Source organism: Falco rusticolus, chromosome 9, assembly GCF_015220075.1.
Source record: "Falco rusticolus isolate bFalRus1 chromosome 9, bFalRus1.pri, whole genome shotgun sequence".
NCBI lineage: Eukaryota > Metazoa > Chordata > Aves > Falconiformes > Falconidae > Falco > Falco rusticolus.
In genome coordinates this window covers 32,873,312-32,895,678 of record NC_051195.1, presented here as the reverse complement: position 1 = coordinate 32,895,678, position 22,367 = coordinate 32,873,312, and positions in this window count along the sequence as shown.

Sequence of the window (22,367 nt, the reverse complement as noted above, 5' to 3'; positions counted from 1 at the left end):
ACTGAACTCGAGGTCCTGGGCAGCCTGAGAGATGCTATGCAAGTGCTTACATTTGTTCTGAGATTTCCAGATGTTAAAACACATCTATACATCTTTGGGCAGCCATGGGCTAGGGGATCAACCACATCCCCTAGAGCACGGTCCATGCTTTTGGCCAACGTGTGAGTGCTGGAGCTGCTCTCATCTCTGAAAGAGGTTATGCTGCTGTACCAAGCTGTTTAAAAGATCCATGTGCTGCCGTGGCAGAGGCTGTGTTTCAGAGGTCGTAAGTTGCACTTGGTTGAATTCAGAAGAACTGGTTACAGCTGGAAAATAGCTTTCCTCAGTTCCATCATTTATCAATGACAGAAAGTACACACATTCCACTTATCTTCTTTGGGACTGGATTTATAGTCTGATAAAGTCAATGGCAGCCTCTTCATTGACTTAAGAGGATTTTTGGACTAGTTTCTCAGTTACCACCCAGCACAGTGAAAGTATACTGCCTTTGCAACTCAAGGGAAAATAATTCCAGTTACACAAAATTTTACTCTCTTGAATGGTTTGCATTCCTTTTCTGGCACTACTTCCCATAACCATGCTGTCTTAGGAAGTCTGTTTTGTTATGGTGCAGAAGAGACCTCTTCTTCTCCAAATCACTTCCAAATACACATTCGAGTTGTGGTTTTTTGCTCTTCAGTGCAGCTAAAGGCTTAATGCGTGTCAGTTTTCAGCAGATCTGCCTGTTCAGGACCTGCCTGGCTCCCTTTGTGAGTATTCTCTGTGGAGCAAGGAAATGACACTTTTGGTACAGCACCTCCCATAGCAGGAATTTCTGTGAAGTTTTGGGTTCTCTTCACTTTCCATTAAACCTGTGTGCCCTCATAGACCCCTGCAAATACTGAGAAATTCTGTGTGTAAATCAGGCATTTCTCATTCACCTCTTAAAAATCCTCAGTCTTTTTCTTTTTCCAAATGGTATTTTTTCAGGAGTTCCTGACGCTCATGTGTGAATTTGCTGTGCATTTGGAAGGTGAGTTGAAAAGCTTTTAGTTGAATAGATGTCTATCAACTCCCAGTCTGAGCTTCTCATCATGGTTACAGTGTTGGTGGTGGGGAGATTACAGAGAATATTATCAGGGAGAAAAACTGGGAAGTTTTGTGAGAAGGAGCCTGAACCAGTCTCTTCCTCCCATCCTTCTTCTTACTTCTGTAGGGCTTGCTGCTTTGGTGTCCATGGGAAAGCCCTGGTTATTATTTCTTACAAACAGGGAATCAAGGCAAGAGGGTGGTCTGGCAGCTTTCCTTATTCCCAGAATCACGTAACTTCTCTTGGGTGTAAAAGAAAAGATTGCATTTCCCTGTAACTCTTCCCCTCTGTTCATTGATCTCCTGTTGCAGCAGAGCCAGGGGAGAGGAACAGCTGCATTTGCATTGCTGCAGATCATCTTCTCATATCTTAAAGATTTTTCCATCCCAGCAGAAGAGATGATCTCTGTCTATGTTTATCTTTAATCTCATTCCATTGCCTATGCTTCCTTATGTGATTTCTTTAAGTGTCCCTTATGCTTATCTTGGAGAAATTTAGAAAAGCACGGAGATATCTGTGTGATGAGAAGGTGATGAGAAAGTGTGCTCTCAGAGGTACGTAGCAGGTAGGAAAGAAATAATGATTGCAAGATATGTGAATGCTATTGCTATGGGGGTCAGAGTTAAGGTTAATTAAATGTCTTCATTGTGCATTGTCTTCCCCTTAAGGTGTTTGAGAGCCTTGTAAGAGAACCATTAACTCTGAACAGCCAAGGTTTTTAATGAATATTTTTATTGATTTTGCTTGCAACAGGTTTGCTCTTAACTTACCTACAGGTACTCTTTGTGTATTTTGCCTTAAAACTATGTTTAAATTTCCCCAATTCAGTATTACTAACTGGTAAATTTTTAATCAGATATGGCATGTAAATATTCTTTCTTTTTAAGACAAAGCCAATAAAGTTCATACAATTCATTTTTTTTTCAATCTTTCTACAAACATGATATGAATAAAATAATCTGAAAATTACATGCAGCTAACTAATGTGGCTACTACTGAACTAGGCAATTAAACCATCTGAATATGAATGGCTTGATTATATGCAAAACTATATGATTTAGCATTTCATACACTATACAGGATTTCAGATTAAAAAGAACATTTCTGCATCTAGATAAAGATCTGAAAATTGTTAAGTCTCTTGTTTATAACCTGAATCTCAGTATAAGAGATTTAGACGGATATTAAGTATGAGCATTCGTGATTCATTTCTTCTATATGTATGAGCATTTCCTTTCAACATGCCTGCTTCTCAGCTTGCATGAAAACTGCTGTTTTGCTGCCATGGAAATGAGAAATTGTGAGAGTTAATGGAATGATGAATCTCCATTGCTTGAAGACTTTCAATCAAGGCTGGCTGTCTTGGAGAGTTATTGTTCTCATTGTAGGAGGAACCAGAGGAGGTAGTGACCTATGTCTTTTTTTAAGGCCCTTTTCAGGCCTTAATATGAAGTCTGTGATGCAAATTGCTTTTTTTTTTTTTTTTTTTTTTTTTTATACTCAGTCTAGCCAGATCTTCTGGAGGTCTCAGCTCCTGCTGATGGTGCTGAATGTGTCTTTGGGAATGCTCTTGACCTGATAGTGTTAGAGTTCACTTGCAGCAATGCTATGGAACTCCATGATATTTTGGTTTCTCCCTTTCTGCAAATCTTCAAGCAATCGTTGTCCATGTTGGGACTGTGGGGCAGGTGAACTACACAGAGGTCTCCAAAGTCCTTGTCTCTGGTCCTCCAAACTGGGGATCCCGCTGGAGCATCCCTGCTGGATTCAAAAGACAGCTGGGCTGGGCGACAGGGTGTGTGCTGACACTGAGTTGGGGCGTAGGCTGGGAAGCTCTCCTGTGTGCCCCAGGTTAGTCACAATCATGACTTAAATACACTAGCACCATCTTCTCCATGCAGTGGTGGCATGTCATCTCCATGGGAGTTAGGGTGATGCAGACAGCTGCGTGTGTGTGTGGAGTGGATCCCAGGACGGTGCACGTGGCACATTCTACACAGGTATGTCCCTTCCGCACATACGGATGCACCTGAATCTGGAAGCAACTTAGTCCTTGAGGAAGCTCCTAGCACTCATAGATGGGGAGGCTCACTCAGAGATGTAGGGGAGATAGATAGGATTTTCTACCCGTACCTTTCCACTGGGACAGGGTGGAAAACCCAGGCTGGAAACCACCAGCTGGGTGCTGGAGGAACCCTTGGAGGCTGGTAAGTGTTTACTGCACAGTCAGCTGGTCCCCCCACCATCTGCAAAAGACTATATCCACTAGGCGGAAACATCTTATGTGCTGGGCTGGCCTCAGATGGACACCCACTTCAACCTTATTTAAATGAAGCACCCATACTTTGAGTAAGGCTGAAGGATGAAGTAGTCCAACAAAACACAAGCAATTCTGTGCCCGCTGAGAGGGGATTTACTCAGCCACTGCTTATAAGGAGTGAAAGTCCAGTCTCAGGAACGATCACTGGTCTTGCTCGGTGTCTCTGGTCTACTTTCCATGAGTATCTGCCGCTGGCCACTGGTAGAGACCAGAAACTGAGGGAGACCAAACTGTGGTCTGAACTGTAATGGTGTCTCTAATATCCATACTGGGAATTATTTTTGACAGCTCATGTTTTACCACTGCTTGTGTGGGCAAAGATTTAAGGTTTCTACAGGTCGTGACTCATTTCATCTACATCATGTGATACTAAAATTCCAACTCTAATATGTAAGGTCCAAATGGTGTTTAGCAGCAGGTGGGAAATACTCAGTCGTTTGAATTCATAGCTCAACAGCTTCTTGGGAGTCAGCCTCATACTTGGAACAATGACCCTTCACGTGTAACATACGTGAAGCAGTGGATTGTTCACCTCATTAATAAACAGCTGAAGCAGGCAAACTGGAAGGGTTCAGCAGGCTGCATGATTTAAAACCTAAGCTGGATGTCCATGCTATTCTTACATTTGTCCTGCATCAGCTCACAGATGCCTAGCTTACAAGAGACTTAAGCTCGCTAGAGGTCTTCCGTGCCTTAGCACTGCTTGTTACTCATCTAACAAGATCTTTCAGGTCTCTGTTTTTACAAAAGGACATGTTCAGTTCTGCTCCTGTTCAAACAATCTATCAGCTCTGTGATGTAAAATACAACAGTACAGATCCGAGACCATTAGTTAAAGACATAAAAAATCACGCCCAAATTGTAAACATAAATTTTTGTGAATTATTTTTTTATCGACGCGTGTTTAGGAAATTTGCATATAGATTAAGCCCTAAATATACCAAATGTCGGTCTGTTTACATCCTGACACCTTCGCATCGCTGCTGTGTATGGATTGGGTTCAGAGCTGGAGCTCTTTCCTCGTTGCCTCCAACTGCAACACCGCAGCAGCGAGGGTTAAAAGCCACCCTTCCAGGCCACAGACATGCTGGGGAGGTGTCTGCGCTGCTTGGAGTTTGGTATGAACTTGTCAGAATTTTAATGTATCTTGCCTAAAAAGCTAATGAGCCTCCATCTGGAGACATATAACTGATTACAGGGTCAATTATTTCTCCTACCTGAACAGCTCAGTCCTTTGTTCATCCTCACTTCTATAAAAACAGCAGCAGTGACTACTCCTTGTCGGAAGGAGGTTATCTTTGCTGAAGGCATTCCATGGGTTTGTACCCCATACAGGCAAACAGCTCATTTCTTTTTTGTTTTGTCTTTTTTGTCCTCTAAATCTCATTTCTTGGGCATTTTAAATGCCTCCTCCCTCAAGGTGTTCTTGTAGTGGGTAGCGGTTCATCAGGATGGATGTATAGATAATATCGCTATCCTTGTCTTCACGGACGGGGCAGTATAATCTAATAGCTGAAGCACCCAAGGGGTCAAAACAGTGGGATAATGTAGAGTGATCACTTACTACTAAAATATGATAGCACTGAAGGAGAAAATAAAAGCTTGTGTAGCAAAAGAAGGCAGAAGGTTCATTTGAATTGTTTGGATAATGATATAACACAGCAGGAATATGCCCACAAAACCTTACTGATAGAGCCTGCCTGTCAAAGCTAAGGATTTGAAATCTGCCTTGAAGGCTTACTGTTTCCTGCTGCAATCCCCTTCTTCCATCTTTCTGTCTTCATCTGGAAAAAAATAAGTCAGGCTATGATTTGTCTAAATAAAGGTCGTGCACAGCGCCTGGCTGTGTGTGAATTCGGTGTCATTTGGATCTCCGGGTCACTAAAGCGAGGTTGAGCAGAGGTGACAGTTGCTCCTTGACTACCTGGAGCACTTCACTGCAGAATTTGGAAAGCAGAAGAAATAGAGAGAATTCCCCAAAATGTAATAACTAATTTGTGAATTTCAGTTGATGCGTTTATTCCTCCATTAGTTTGAGGGCTCAGTTTTTATGGGCACTTTTATTTTACAGAGTACCCACCATAACATTTTTCTTCCTCTCCCTTTTGCTTTATTCCCATGAGCTGAAGCCAGCCTGTCAGGGGTGACCAGGGTCCTCTCCAGTTCAATGGGGGCAGAATTAAATCAATTCTACAACGAACTGGGCAGGGCTGATGTCAGCCTGTTCTGTAGGATGATACCAGGATCGCCGAACCATGGGTGATAGGCTGCAGTTAGCATCTGCCTTGAAGTCACGCAGTAAAGATTAGAAGATCTGTGTTCCCTGTGAGGGAACAGGATCTGAACCCTGATGAGCCACATGGTGGTGAAGGCATTAGGATCTCCACCCTGCTTCACAGGAATGTAAAAGTCACTTTTGCCTTGCTGGAGACTGGAGGAAAGTATATGGTCCAGGCAATAAGTGCTTTGAAAGAGATGCAAAGGAGTTTTCCTTGCTTGGCTAAAACATCCATCTGAGGTGGTAACTACCTATGCCTGACTCTTGCAGGCAGCCAGGGAAATGTCCCCAGGTCTTCAGGGCAGCTGTGAAATGAAAACTTTCTCCTAACATTTGATACATTCCCCTTATTAGTTGCAGCCCGGTGGCCACTGTCAAACACATATTAATTACTCCTCTGTTTTTTCCTTTTTAGCACCTGCAAGAAGCTTTTCCCTTCCATAAGCAGCTCTTTATTGACCAGCAGTTTGTTATTGATTTCTGTATTCAATAAGAAGTGTGGTAAATGGGGACATTAAATTACTCTAGAGCTCTCATTTTTAAGAATGCAAAGGAAAATAGGACACTATGGTGTGTTTTGCTAACACATGCAAGGTAGAGGGAGAAAGTTTGCTGGGGAGGGACTGCCAGAAGTTTGTCTGTTTTGGTTGCAAACAGGCAACATTTGGTCTGTCACATGTGTGAGTACCTGTACATATATGTGAAGTGCAGCTTTTCCTCCTGAGAACTGGAAGTTATTTCTCATTTGAAACCCAAGTCCATTCATTCTCATTTGGATGAAGAATTCATTGTGAGGCCATATTATGATGTTCCTTAGGCAGAACTTTGGGAACAGTCCCTCAGAATGGATAAATGTGCACTTAGCTGTGAGCTGAAGGCCTGGGGATTGGATCTTGGCCACATGAAAAGATTGTGAGATGTGGGAAGTGGTGGGATGCCCAGGTTTCCAAGTCAGTGACCTCAGCTTTTGAGAAGCTCCTCATTTCAGCAGATGGCTTTAGAGTTCTTGCAGACAAGCGTCTTGAGGTTGAGCATCCTTCTCTGCTAGAAGTAAGTGTATAGTGTGTATGATAATTTGCTTATACACAGCTTGCCCTGACCTACAACAAGCATGAAGTAGCTTTAGAACAGGCATGTGTGGTTATAACCTAGCTAGTGAGGGTGAAATTTGGTGTGAGGATGAAGGCAGGAGGCAGGTTAAGTCACCATGAAAGTAAATAAGATACCAGTCCCTTTTGTACACTGGGCAAAATGAGGCCTCTTTTTTCCTGAAGTTTCCTTTCAATGTGATTTGCAGTCCAAAGTCTCTCTAAGTGCATCTGGGCTGGGCTTGGTTTTCTGTATGATTTTTTTTTTTTTTCTTCAAACAGGGAGATGAAAACTGGGTCAGGTAGTGTAAATGCAACTAAGCAATCTGGTCAACGGGGGAGGGCAACTGCAGGACTGGGCTGTCTCTGGAGGTTTCCTTGAATGCATGTCCCAATAACTTTATGGCCAGAGAAAGAAAAAAAAAAAAAAAAAAAAAGGCATTGCTTTACATCTGCTTGACTTCTTCCCTTTTAGTGCTATAATAAATAGATGTGTGACTCCTGATTCTCCGTCCGTGCTGGTGGAAGTCAGGACAAATTGATTTTGAGCTCTGTGGAATTATGTGGGGGTGGAGCTGGGGAAATTAGATGTTTCTTTTTCTGCCTGCTCTGCTCTACTGTAATTCTCCCCAGTTGCTGGATGCTTGGCTATAGGTTAGGGAACAAGCCATAGTGACCTGGCTTTGCTGCTGCTGCTCTCTTGTCTGCAAAGAGAGCTAGTACGGCTATGCTGTGAGTACAGCGTGTCGGCTGCTATCCAGCTGTGTGAGCTTCATATAGCAACTGACTTAGCCTATCGTAGGTACACGCATTTCTAAACAGAACTAAATGTTGGCCGTGATCATTTATCCCAGTGGCTCTGAAAAGTGCCTAGCACAGTGCTGTTGGGGTAATGACAACAGGAAGAACCTGTCCAGTGGGTGCCTCTGAACAGTGACGGTGCTGAGCCTGTGGATATATGAGCACTTTGCTCACGGTGCTTTGTTAACTGGCTACTCCCATCCAAAGTTTCACGGGCACCTTTCCTCTCTAGGCAGCTACATTTCCAGGAACACAGAGGTGTCCCAGTGGCAGGCTTTGGAGCAGTTCTGGTGGTACCTGAGGAGTGGTGGGGACCATGGCTGCAGGCATCTGCCCAGGTTGCCAGTCTCCAGTGGTGCACACTGCTCCGGTGTGGCTCTGCCCAGGAACAGCCTCTGCTTTTTGGGGGGTGTGTGATGCCATGAGAAGGGCAGAACAGGGCTGAGCAGGAAGAAATTTTTTTTTCCAGGCAACCTCTCTCTCTGCAGCAACAATCTCTGCAGTCTGAGAGTTCCTCAGCTCTAAGCTTGTGAACGACGCTGTGTCTGCAGTGTCGCATCAAGTTGGGATTTGAGCACGCTGAGGGTCAGACTCCCCTGTTAGCTACCCCACTTAGGTGCTGGATTTGGCTTTGCCCCAGTGCCTCAAAGGAGAAGGAGGAGAAGTGGGGAGGAACTGGGTCAGACTGGGCTCCCACTGAATCCTCTCTCCAGGCAGTAGGGATGCAGGCTGCTGAATTCTGCCTTTCCTGGGCACAGACGGTGAGGCACCAGAAGCAAAACTGAAACCCATCTGAAGCTGTAGAAACTGAACCTGGCAGACCTGAAGGGAGGAAAATAATGGGCAAAAGCCTGCTCCGTTATTCCTGTACTACGTGGTGATGGGTGTCGTGGTGGGCTATTGAGAGATTACTGGGACTGAGCTGCCCTCTCAGCAGGCGTTGAACCCTGTATGCCCAAGGTTTGCCTTGGCAGTATTTGGGGTCTGGGGAAGAAATAGTGGGTAGAGGGTTACACCTCAGCTACTCCTTTGGTCACCAGGAGGGGCCCCATACAGACACGAGGAGGGAAAGGGCTGGGGCTCCCATGGCAGCACCACTGCTGTCATGGTGGTACTGGTGGCATGGGGAAATGTCTAGCTCCCACTGATGCATCCTCTCGCCCTGGAGGCAGCTGTGAAGGGGGAGAAACAAGCCACAGTGCCTGGTCTCGAGAGATGCCTGTGCTTAGCCCGACGCCTGCACAGAAGTGGGGAGAAAAAGTGGGCCTTGTGCCCTGGCACCTCCACAAGCTCTGCAGCCCCAGCACACTTTAACCCTCCCTCCGGCAGCTTGCACCATGTCTCTGTCTTTCCTGAATGAGCAGGGACCTTGAGTCTCTTGGTCCATTTGTCCTTTTTTATGAACACGCCAATTCACTTAAAATTCTCCCACACTATCTTCCTCCCGGCTCTCGCTCGGTCCATTTAGTTGATTGCCGCATACTCCTGTTAGTGCTCTGTTGGGCTGCTGATGTATGTTTAGTAACTCTCCATAGCAGACTAGTTCTAAAAACATACAGTGTTAAGAATTTTTGACACAGCAAGCTGAAAAGCCTGGGATACCTATTTCAGGGGGAAGCCCTGCTCTCTGCCTCCAGCCCTCTCACTGACATGGCATGATGGGATTGACAATAGAAATTTTTGGTCCGTGTCCCTGCATTAAGGTTAGTTAAACAAGGTTGGGTGGTGGTGGTTTTTTTCCCCCCAGTTAATTATAGTTTGGCAATCGTGCTTTGTGGTGATTGGAACAGTTCTGCATATAATAGATGTACTCAGGTAATTACCGTGTCTGTTTAAAAAGGCCTCATGGACAAATAAATTTCCCTTTCTCATTTTTTTTCCCCTTTCGGAGAGGAGGGGAGGAGAGGAACGCTGAACAAACAGTGCATGTGTTCCAAAAGAGCCCTGACATATATCACACACAGGCACACAGAGGGGCAGGTCTCCTCTCTCCTGCGCTGTGGCAGCATGGTTGGACCCAGGATTCCCACCCTGCAGTATCTTCGCGCTACAACTGCGCTAAGTAATAGCAAAATCTTTTAATGGGTTACGCTTGGTGCTTTCGTTATATGAATCCGTCAGGCTCTATCTCCTTCCCACACATATCGTGCTGTTTTACAGCTTTCTCATGCCTTGGGTGAGAAAAAGCTTCCTCTTACTTTCAGCTTTGGCTGGAGAACTCTTTTCTCCTGCCCTGGCAGCTCTCCCCACACAGCAGCTCCCTGCCAGTCTAGGGGCAGCCCACGGTGCCCAGCGATGAGGCTGGCTGTGGCGAGCGATGCTGGAGGCTGCGCTTGACCTGGTGGCAGCGGGGGCACAAGCACAAGGGGCTGGGTCTGCAGGCACTAAATGGGGTCAAGCTGCACGCTGCTCCTGCCGAAATGATTGCTCTGCTGGTGGTGCAGGGAAATTGCTCCAGATTGGAGTTAAAAGCGAGCGAGCTCCTTACTGCTGTGGGAAGGAGCAAGTGCCTCGCTGGCCAAGGTTACCTTTGAAAGGGTCGACCCCCACCGACAGGGGCTTGGATCCGGTCACATTCCTATCGTGTGGCTAAAAGGCGCTGCTGAGTGACAGCAGTAGTTATTCGCAGAGTATGCTTTAATACAGCACCTCGCTTATCTTACACCTACTACCTGTGGATTGCCAAGGGAGTGAATCAACCACAAATGCTTCCACTAATTAACATAATATGCCGTTTTCTACATACAAGATAACCATAGATCCAAAATTTTACATCTGGGGCTAGAAGGAATTGTTTGCTGGATTTCCTTACGATTAAATTTCTAGTCTTGCAGTGTCCTTAGGAAAAGGAATAATTATAAGAGGTCTTTTGTTAAAAAGGGTTCATGCATATGATTAATTTATTGCACTTCAGCAATTTACCACCAGATTTCAGCTGGAAGAGGAAGACTATTTGCATGTCCCTAGCCCTAGGCATATATATGGGGCTAGGCTAACATATTATTTACATGACAATATATTTCTGTAGGATGAACTTTCAAAACAGTAGTGAAAAAGCCAGAGATTTTCATGGAATTGCTCATATTTTTGCCAAGCCTGTGCTATTACTGTACTGTTATTCTATTACAGAGCTCAAACTGTAACCTGGCAATATTTCCTAAAGGTGGTAGTACTGCTGTTGGAGTTAACTTCCCTGGAAGATGCTTTTCAAGTCGTATCTTACTAGCAGATAAGGTTCTGCCCTAGCTCACTTGAACTCCTCGGGTCAGGGCAGCCCTTGGAGCTGCCAGGAAGGCCGGGAGCCACCAAATGGTTCATTCTCGGTGGACTTGGAGCCATATTGATGTCAGGGAATGAGAGACATTATGCATTTCCAGCTGATAATTTTTTGCCTTTCAGAGTGTTGATTGCTCTTATGTATTTATATTGCAGCAATGATTAAATACCCCTTAGTACTAGGAGGTGACCCAAACAATTTACATTCTAATAAGTAAAACAGAGAAGAGGAAATATGGTTATGCATCTTCTACAGATGATGAACTTACTCATAGCAAGTTTAAGTGGCCTTTCCACTATCATGCAGAAAGTGAATAATAAGCAAGAAGTAAACTAAGATATCCAGAGCCTCAGGCTGGAATTTTAATCACAAGATCATCTTTCCTGGTCTAGTTCATCCCCAGAATTAAAGAAACTTTGGCTAGTACATTTAGACAGGTCAGGACAAATTTGTCCTTGTCACTCTGTAAAGGGAAATATTTACACTCAAGGGCTTCCCTTGTATAGGGAGGAGGTGGCTTGGGTAGGAAGAGGAATCTCAGCGTGGGACTTTTTGCATCCTCCTCCTTGAATTTCTCATACAGGAAAAGGAAAAAATAACCCCAGCTCTGCAGGGTTCTGCCTTTCCGTTCTAAGGATTAAAAAAGTAGCAATGTGGGGTCCTTACAAATTGGTGAGGCTTAATTTGTTGGACCTGCCTGTGGCCCCACAGGGTGGGAAGCCCTGACCTGAGCGTTGGACAGCCATGGGCACCAGGGCTCACGAGCTGCCCTCTGCCTTGCTGCAGGTCTGCAAGCTATTGTTGCTCTGTCATCTTTCTTGTGCAGAAGGACCTGTGCTTCCCAGTAGAAAAGTACTTACCGATGCCTTAAGCCCAAATTGTTGTTCTTGTACTGAAATGTCATCAACAAAACATGGGTCAGAAAAGACTTCTTAGGTTATCCTGTAATTGCTGCCTTTGGAAAGACCATTACTGGATGTGGTAAAAGCCAGGAGAGGCTCTCTGTCACCTTTGCTCCTTTTGCCATGTCCCCTTCAGCAACCAGGGGAGTAAAGTGAGAGTTTCATTCACTGACAAGCAAGAGGGTGGGGAAGCCTCAGGTAGAACCTTTCTGGGACTCAGCGCAGCTGTAGCTTTTCAAGCAGTCTGTAAGATGTAGAACATCTTCTTTTGAGCTTTTCCAAGCTTGACCCAAGTGGGAAGCGTTGCTGATGTAAGGACTTTTTTACTGGTCCTCTGACAGTGCTCATACCAGTTTTTATTATGAAATAATTTTGCACCATTTTGGAGTTGACTGGAGTTAGAGCAGGACGTCCAGTAGGAAGGTGTTTAGATTTGATCCCAGCTGGTGAAATAAACTACATCCTGCAGTGTCAGAAATTGCTTGCATAAAAAGCGCTGCCTAGGGCTTTCTGTTCCACTCTTCGGGCTGGAAGGCCAAGGAAAAGCATGCACAGACGTGTGTGTGTGTGTGGCTGAGAGGACTTTGCAGAGACAGGGTTGAGTTCTCAAGGGTTGAGAGGTGGCCCCATGCAAACCTCATGAAGTTCAACAAGGCCAAGCACAAGGTCCTGCATCTGGGTCCGGGCGACCCCCAGTATCGATACAGGCTGGGCACAGAATGGATTGAGAGGAATCCTGAGGAGGACTTGGGGGTGTTGATGGACAAAAAGCCCAACACGACCTGGCAATGTGCATTTGCAGCCTAGAAAGCCAACTGTATCCTGGGCTGTATCAAAAGAAGGGTGACCAGCAGGTCGAGGGAGGTGGTTCTCCTCTTCAGCTCTCGTAAGACCCCACCTGGGGTACTGCATTCAGCTCTGGGTTCCCCAACGTCAGAAGAACATGGACCTGTTTGAGCAAGTTCAGACGAGGCACTAAGATAGTCAAAGGGCTGGAGCACCTCTCGTAGGAAGACAGGCTGAGAGAGTTGGTGTTGTTCAGCCTGGAGAACAGGAGGCTCTGGGGAGACCTTATAGCAGCCTCCCAGTACCTAATGGGGGCTTGTAAGAAAGCTGGGGACAGACTTTTTAATGGAGCCTGTGGGGATAGGGCAAGGGGCAATGGTTTCAAACTAAGAGAGGGTAGATTTATATTGGGTATTTAGGAAGAAACTCTTCACTGTGAGAGTGATGAGGCACTGGCACAGGCTGCCCAGAGAAGCTGTGGGTGCCCCATCCCTGGCAGTGTTCAAGGCCAGGCTGGATGGGGCTCTGAGCAACCTGGTCTAGTGGAAGGTGTTGGACCTGGGTGATCTTTAAGATCCCTTCCAACCCAAACCATTCTGTGATTCTCTCATGGTAAAGACTCCCAAGGACTTTCTTGCCAGGACAGTTACCAGGTCTTGTTCAGTGAAGTCAGTAAGGGTTGCTAGATGGCAGTGGCCTTTTTTTGCTGTAAGAAATGCTTGCTTCCCTGTTTATTGCTATTCATTTTTTGTGTAGCAGAAGCCAAGTCAATTAGTTAGAGAAGGCCAGCAGCCTGCTGGGAAATCTGCAAAGCTAAAACCAGCGTTAAGAGAGTACTTAGATAAATTGCTGAATCTGCGCTCATTAACACATAACAAAAGTGCTTAAACATGAGTTTAGGCATGATAAGCTTAAGGGACTTGTTAAATAATGTAAACTCTAGGATTTCACAAGCTCTGTCTCTGGAACAAAGATGACTGTGAAGATACCAAGTAGACAATTTTATTAAAGTTTGTTTGTTGCTTAGTCTAGCTTGTATCAGTCAGACTTTTTCTTGAAATGAAAAAGAGAAAGAAATTTCAGGACCTTTTGATTTATATTTTTCACACTTCAGAGGCTAAACATCCATTTTCTAAAGTAAAATCTTGCCTTTCAAAGCAAAGTATGTGAAGAAGAGAAAAACCTACAGTCAGGATTTGCCAAAATCTTTTGAGGGCATCATAGAGCTAATGCCAGGCTCAGTGGTTTTCAGTTTCCAGTACAATTTTGCAGATTGAGGAAATATGAATAGTTCAGAGATGTTTGAAATCCCTGCATTATTGTATTGGTATTTCTTCTAAACCAGGTCCAAGACCCCTGTAAGCCTTTCCTCAACAGACAGGGATGGTCTGAGGTCTGCAGTTATGAGCAGATACAGAGCAGCAGAGCTGGAAATTAGGTGGCTCTGTTGGCTGTCAGCATAAGCTTGTGTTCAGTGCAACAAGCACATTCTTCTCACCTTTTTCTTGGGAAGGGGTATCCTCATCTGACCATGAGCAAGAGGATCAGAGTACATCATTGTCCAGAACACTTTACAGGTAAAATGCTCTACTTACTGCTGTGGCTCCTAGGGACTAGTCAACCCAGGCAGAGCCACAGCTGGGGCTATAATCCAGGCAACTTGTTTTCAGGCCAGCAGGTGCAGCCAATGAGGCATTCACGGGATTAATGATAAAACAAGAAAGGACCATTAAAGGCAGCACATAGGGAAAGTCTACAGGTTCAGCTGGTCCCTTAACATTAGTATCATGATAATGTTTTGCACCTAGCTTCTGGGGCTATCAAAAAGGTATGCAAGAGAAGTGTTGCCAAGATAAGAAAAAGAGACAACAGAACTTGCTCTCCAAAACACAATGAAACAGCTTTGAAACATAATGAACCAGCAAATATGTTTGTGCATATCTTCCAGTACTAATGAGCATCCTCTTGCTTGCATGTTTCTCTCATAGTCTTACCTCAACTACTTACATGATGATACAAGGCCTCGTCAGGAGGGAGGATCACACAGCAGTTGGAAGTCACCATCTGAATCTCTTCACTGTGATAGATTATGGTTCTGAAGTTAAGAAGATATACTCTAACAGGCATGTGCCTTCATTTTAACCTTCAAAATAAATAAAACACAGAGTAATATTCATAGGCTTGCAGGTTTTATCTTATTTCAATTACCTGTGGTACAAGAAAACCCCTCTGCCATGCACAAAGCGTGATGATGTACCTGCTCACGATCAGAAGAAACATTTGTCTGTTTCGTTTCCCCAAAAGCTCATATAACAACAAATATTTTGGTCTGCCTGCTATGTTTCTATGTAAAGACATGTGTGCATATTTGTTTTTAGAGCTGAGTAATTGGAAACAAATCATTTATTTAACATGTTTTCCTTCAGCTAAATCTACAAATAAATGCAGTGTAATTGGGAAAGCAGCTCTGTGCCTCCCAATGCAGAAAACCTTTGAGTAGGATTGATATAAAAGTTGTCAACAAGTCTTTCCTGAAGAAAGCGTCCTTCATTAAAAATCAGGGAAAAGAAACGCGGCTTTTGTTTTTTTTCATTCAAGAAAAAGACTTCAACTAATTGACAAAAGCATCAGGGACAAAGGAGTGGGAAGCTTCTTTTTCAAAACAATTTACTTTCAAAGACTGGGGCAAGGATCTGTTACACCAAAGAAGAGAGGACTCAACTCCATAATGAAATCCCGGACAGCCTGGAATTTCTGTGTGTTCAGGACAGGCTTTGGATCTCTGTTGCACAGTTATCAACCCACCAGCCCTGCATCAGAGTTCCTCATGTGTGTATGGTGGGAACATGACCTCTGGCTCAGAATACCACTTTTTTCTGGTAAAACACAACCCAGAGAAACACCTCCCAGAATAATAAATTAATTATAGAGCTGAGGAGGGATATATTTGAAAAGAAGTCACCGTATATCACTGCTGCCTATGACACAACCAAGTCAGCTATTTTTCTGCAGCTCTTCTGAGCTCCAGTGGATCATTTTGTACTGGGAATTAAAACTCTGTCCCACACCAACAAACACCTGCTGTTCTTTGATAACAGGGCCATTCTCCTGTTTCACTGCCAAAAGCTGCTGCAGGAACCATTGGCTGTGTGGTCTTATCGAGACCTGAAATGTGGAGCTCCACAGTAAGTGCACAGACTAAATGTGATTGCTAATTCAGTATATCCTCTTGCTTGCAGCTTCCTCTGTGTTGCCTTTACCTGGTCATGGTCCTTCTCGTCTAAGTGGTATCAGTTCATTACAACAGGACAAAATACATATTCATCTGTTTAGGAAGTAGCTTACCCCGAGTGTGTTTTCTGCATCTCACTGAAAGTTAATGGACATGAACTCCATTGTCTGAAAAATTTATTTGGAGTGATGATTATGATATTGTCTCTTGGGGTGCATTTATCATTCATGCTTCTGAAGTGAGTCCTGTGGAAAACAAAGGTTGACGTATCTGTTTCCCTGTTCAATTAGCAGCATTAGTTGCTCTTAAAATATTAATCTTTCAAGCAAAGTTGCAAAAGAATTTGTGGAAAGAAGACAACCCAGGGCTACAGGGATGCAGGAATGCAAGATCTCTTTGCAGCAGCGCTATAATCCAGAATGAAAGCATTTTTAACAATAAGTATGCTGCAGTTCTTTGATACCTTTTGTCTTGGGATTACAAAGCATCTCATAAACCTCAAACCAGTACTAATGTTCTCCTTAATGTTGCGAGGCCACATAGAGATAAATTACAGATTCCAGATGGTTGGGAGAATCAGAGGAGTTAGAGGCAGTAGAGTCTGGTCTCCTTCTTCATCAAACTCACTTTTCTTGCACTCCCTGCTGTTTATTACTTGAAAATATGCCTGCTCCCTCATTTCATCCTAACCTGTTCTTTATCCCTTCTACATGTGGGACTTCCTGGCCAGATATTCAGTTGACTTTCCAGAGGGTATTCAGGGACTGTGGCCTCCTGTCTGGCTGCCCACAGCTGGGACATCAAGTACAGAGTTTGCTACTCAAGGTGTTGGGACTTCAGAATGTGGTACTCCGAAAATCAGATTCCTTATTTATTAGACCAAAAATAGAAATGCCTTTCTTACATAAACAGCACTATAAATGAGTTTCATCATCTTAGGCATGGCTTGAATGCATCCTGCAAGCCCCAGCTATGTAGGAGCTACAGTTTACTTGGACACACACACTCAGCTGGTGGGTGGCAGCAACGTTATGTGATTCAAGTCTTCTGAATACACATGCTGGTGCCTGCTGGAGTTGCGTCTCTGCTCCAGGAGCCACTGGCAGCGGCACCCTCAGCATCTTAAGACACAGACACCAAAGTCAGGATGCAAGTGCTAAATTTAGGGTACCGTTCTCTGGTTTTGTTTGGTGGAAGCCTGGCAATACTGAAGCTCCAGATGTGTTGAAAGCAATGTCTCATTGCTGATCCAGATGGTCCCTTTGACTCCTTATATCCCTCCATTTTTTATCTGTTGTCTTACCAAGGAAAGCACTGAAGGCAAGAAACAATTTTTGATTCTGCATTTGCAAATGACCCAATAAGGGCATGGCTTATGAATGAGCCCTCAAGTCACTGCTGCAGTAACGTAAGTGACAAATAGCAATAATTATGATAATAATGGAGATGGCATCTATTAGCAGAGACACTAATAGAGTTCTAATAGGAATCACAACTGGGTGATGCTTTTTATTCATAATTAATGACATGTGTTGAAATATGTTATAGCAGGATGCTGTTGATTCAACAGCTGGGTATCTAACAATCTCAGACCTTTCTCTAAGTAAATTTGGGCCAAAGGTAATTAGTTAGATTATAGATAAGGAAATTTCTTAAAACTGCAGTTTCCTTTGGGGTACATCCATCTATGTATCTATCTATCGATCTATTTATTATTTGGGTGTTAGAATGGACATGTGAATGCATTATTTGCCACTGGAGGTGTTGGAAGATGCTAATACATGTGCATTTTCTCCAAATTTGTGTGCATGTATCAAGCATGAAGTGTTTAGGCATGTTACCACAGCGTCACCATCCTCTTAAAACACTGAAACACAGGTTGGCCTGAAAGTGCCACTGACAGAAGCTATGCACTAAGCAGATAACGGTCAGGATCTTCTATGTCAAAGCAATCACTGCTAGCTAGTAAAAAATAGTAGTAGCAAATGCAAATCCCTATTTTGCCACTAGCTGACCTGCAGCTCATCACTTAGTACAAAGCTAGGAAGATAAAAGAAGATTTTGCCCTTTTCTAAAATCTCCAGTATTTTGTGGACATGTACATTCAAGCTCTGCTTGGGAGGAATGACCTACCAGCTCCTCCCTCCTCATACGAATGGGAGTGCAGCTCCATCTTCACCTCCGCTAGAAAAATTGCTCCAATGTGGTACCTTCCACAGCTGGTGACTGCTGGGGACATTACTGAGGTCAAAGACCCCTGTCTCTCGCTCCCTCTGGATATCTTGTTGTACATGGGTGCCCACGGGCCAGCACAGTGGCTGACCTAGGAACCCTATTGCGAAGGGCTTGCCCCAGGGCTCTGCCTAGGAGGTGCTCTCTTCTCTGACTTTGTGGTGCATGTGCTTGGTCTCTGCGCTGGTGGCTGCTGTCACCCCTTCGCGCAGGGGCTTGCAGCCTCCTGCACCAGGAACCCCTCTCAATGCCAGAAGGCTAGGAGCCGGTGGATGTGGGTCATTCTGCAGGGGATGATGCTTGCTGGGATGTGTAGTGCTGGAAGGGGTGGGGAAGAGGTTCATGGTTCAAAAGCAGTCATTGCTGAAACAACTGGCTTCAGAGTCACTATGGGTTTCCTAGAAGTGGAGGATTTCAGAGGACCAAGGATAGCTCCAAAGCAATGAAAAGGTGTCATTCCCTGGTGGACAGATGTCACAGTTCCTCTGGAAAGGTCTAAGAGCAAGGGACATGTCTTGAAACAAGAGAGGACTACCTCGTAGCAGTATGAGTCAAGATTTTATGTGTTTTCTTCCGAACGTCACTGCTCACTCTAGTAGCATATTAGCACCGCACATCACGTGTGCAATACCATTAAACAGCAGTATCAGCATCAGTGGAAGGTGATAGAGAAGCGACTGCCTGTGATTGATTCGCCCTCCCCTCCTCAGGGGACTGTCCCCTGGTCTTCAATGGAGAACACAAGGATGTTGCAGCTGTTGTTCCTCCTTTTCTTTGCTGGCTGGGATATCCATAGAGTAACCTCTGGTCTCTGGTAGGACTTCCCTCTCAGTGCAGAGACTGTGTCGTCGATGGATCACAATGCCTCTGTGCTGTGTCTCTGCTAATGAGCAATCACGAGTTTCGGGTTGTAAATCTCCTCGCATCTCTCCTTAATGATACTGAGTTTGTTACAACCATTGTTCTTCTGACATCCCATCTATTATGCCACCATTTATTTAGCATTTTTTTTAAAAAAGAAAATAATTATTCCACTCTGTTCTTGTTCCAGATGGCTTCTATAATTAGTTTATTACTTTTGCAGATGTTGTATGAAAACTTCAGGATGTGAGCCAACAATGGAGAGATGAAGCTAATGAAAGTGAGTTTTCAGTTGATTATTCACAATGTGGAAATAAATACATTCTGCATGTCAACTAAGTGCAATGCAGAAAGCAAAGCACGCATCTGGAGCGTTTGATTCCAAATGGTGTGTGTTGTATCAAAGCCTCTGGTATCAAAACCTTCAGGTCATGTTCTTGTCCCCTGCTTTTATGGGCAGGAGTCAAGGAAAAACCAGGGTCTTTTCTGCCCAAAAGACTTTGGTATCATGATCAGGAATAAGACCGCAGAGTCCCATTTCCAATCCTCAAATGCTGTTTTTCAACTGTATCTGGATCCTTTCTGTCTCTTCTCCAGTCCCCGTAAAGGAAGGTGTCCGTGCTTGGTTTTCATGTCTACTTTCCTATACTTCACTGGTTTTTACAGCAGCTGCACCGCAGAAGCAGACCTCCTGCCCTCCCTTCATATGGTAATGAGTTGATCACATATTTACTAATTTTCTGGGACGGCAGTTATTTCATTAAGGGCAATTATTCATTCCCCTTTTGGATATAGATTGCAATTTAAAACAAAAAAAAAAAGACTTCGGAGAACCTCCCTTGCATTGGAAACCAGCATTTCCCTATCAAGAACGCCAGTACACATTTATAAGCCCTCCTGGATAGGTTTCAATGTTAATATCCTTGGCTGAAAATGCTTGGTGATTAATAGCATTGACTGGCTAGTTAAATACATGATCAACTTGGGAGCAGTCATGCTTCTCAAGTAACAACAGTAATTGACAGAATGTTCAGCAAATAAAACTAGCTTAATGGTGTACTAATATATAATTAAAATACCTGTAACTCTTTCCCCCACTGGGGATACAATGCCGCCACAGAAATGCCAAGTGTTTCAGTTTAAAAAAAAGGTATCAGATTTAAAAAGATTTTTCTTTCTGAAGCCTCCCTCCCCCTCCACCCCATAAATATCCACAGTGGTAATTTTGTATGCAGAGGTGCCAGCGAACACAAGACCGTTCCAGTTTACAGTTGCTCCCGCGCATTGTGCCTGCAAACAGGAGGCGATATATATTTAAAGAGCCGATCTTGGCCTCCTCCCTTTCTGCCTGAAACCTAGCCCACCTACAGCTCAGGGATGTGACTTATTTACTGCAAAATAATAAAAAAAATAAAAGCGAGAGTGTTTATCAATGACACCCTGGTGGTGTGAGTGGAAGTGGGAAAATACAGACTCTAGTGTACAGCTTCTCCCCCTCCTGCTGGGCTGGTCCTTGCTGGCCAGCCCAGGGCTGAGCACTGCAGAGGATTCTGAGCAACCCATCTGTGCCCTGCAGTGCAGGGACCCTCCTGCTCGTATGCAAAGTGTCAGCTTCGTATTCTTCAAACTTACTGTCCTGCCTTCAGTCTGCTCCCACCCCCTCTTCAGGCACATCCTAGAAGGGATTTACTGGTGATGCACATTGGGATGTAGTGCACGTCTTGAGCTTCAAGTGCTCTGCAGTGCTGTGGTCCAGATCTTTTGCCATCCCTGAAATCAGGAGAGGCGGGGAGACATTAACCCTGAAACTGTGCATTACACTGAGCTGCCAGACACAACTAGAAAACAAAGCAGTGTGATAATCTTCTTTCCCCTACTGCTGGCAACACATCTTCAATTACAGCAGAATTACGACATGTAGTTCCCCCATCTTTGCTGGCACTGCAGCTGATAGTAATCAATGTATGTCATCCATCAAACTATTTGTTTTATCCAGATATGTTATTAACCTTCTTTCCATCAATGCAATGAGGTCCAGAACTGTTTGGAAGTGTGTGTGTGTTCACTGCTTTTACAGATGGTATAGTAAAAAAATTAAAACTCCATAAAACATCAGGTCAAATTCATACCAGTATAATTCTTCTGCAGCTGGTGTAAAGGCCAAAGGCAAGGCTTCCTATAGAAAAGCACTAAACAACATGCTCAATTTTGGAGCTCTGTTAGAACAAGAAAAAAGAATAATTTTTTTACCTTTATTAATTAAGGTAGCTAACAGGACAAAAATATAACTAGAATGCAAGCAATGACAGCACAGGGCTATCAATGGCAATATTTTGTAGTATGGAAGTAGGCAGAGGAAGCAGGAGCAAGAAATGGGAGTATCAGAAATCTAAATGTATTGCGAAAATATAATAAAGCATGGGTCCTGTCCTAAAGACCTTCTAGTCTTTGGGTAGAAAAAGAGGGATTTTTCTCATAGTTTTTCAAATTGGGAGACATGATTAGGATACAGTGACTTACTACAAGTCAGACTGTAGGATGCCCATGACTTATCTCCAAGTGTTAGGAATTGTCTGCTTTTTTTGGAAGACTGACCACCTCTTCCTCCAGAGGGAAAACAGGCTCAGACAGAAATAGTTATCGGCTGCATAACTGGAGAGTACTGGGAGGACAGGAAGAGATACAATGAAGATAAATGACTGCAATAATGGAAAGTGAGATATTTGATTGATTTTATGCAGTGATCAGCTCACTAAGACTTTGGATTACAGTTAAATCTTCATATTGCGCAAAAAGTGAAAAAGATTTGCTTTATTATATGTATGTTCACAAATATATTAAATCACAATTACAAAATACTCTCCATTTTACAGCAATTCCTATCTCAAACCAACTCCCTTCCTCTCTTTTTATTATCACCATTCTCTGGCTGCCGCTGGGACTCTTTGTGCGGCTCTGTTACAGAGCTGACATCTGTTGTGGTGCATCTATTCTTGTAAATAGGCCTATCTCTAGTACCAGGCTGCACCTTTTTTTCTCATGCAGTTGTTCATATTGCTGTTTTCCACTGTTTTTACTTTTTAAGGTAGCAAAACGCCCAGAAAGATGTCACCGAGAAACTTTGCAGCTGGTTTGCAGAGTTATGTTATTGTGAGTGTGCTGGTTCGGGGCGGGAGAGGGGCAAAGGATCTATTGCTACAGGCCCAGGTGTGAGACAGATGCTGAAACACTTTTCTTCTCAGGAAGTTTTTCTTCACGGTCCAAATCAAAACCAGTCGGACAGAAAAGCTGTAGGGGGACGACGTCATACCAAGACACTGCTGCGGCAACGCCTTCCCTGAGTTCAGAGTGTGGTTTAGCTGGTTTAGTCTCTTGTGCTGTGGATCAAACGCTTCCTAGCTCTCATTCCAGTCCAGGGCCATTGCTTAGTCCTCTGGAGTTTTGTACAATCTTTCCAGGCTGACAAATCTTCTGTGCACTTGAACTGGTCTGACACACCGATCTGTTCGTATCCACCTTCT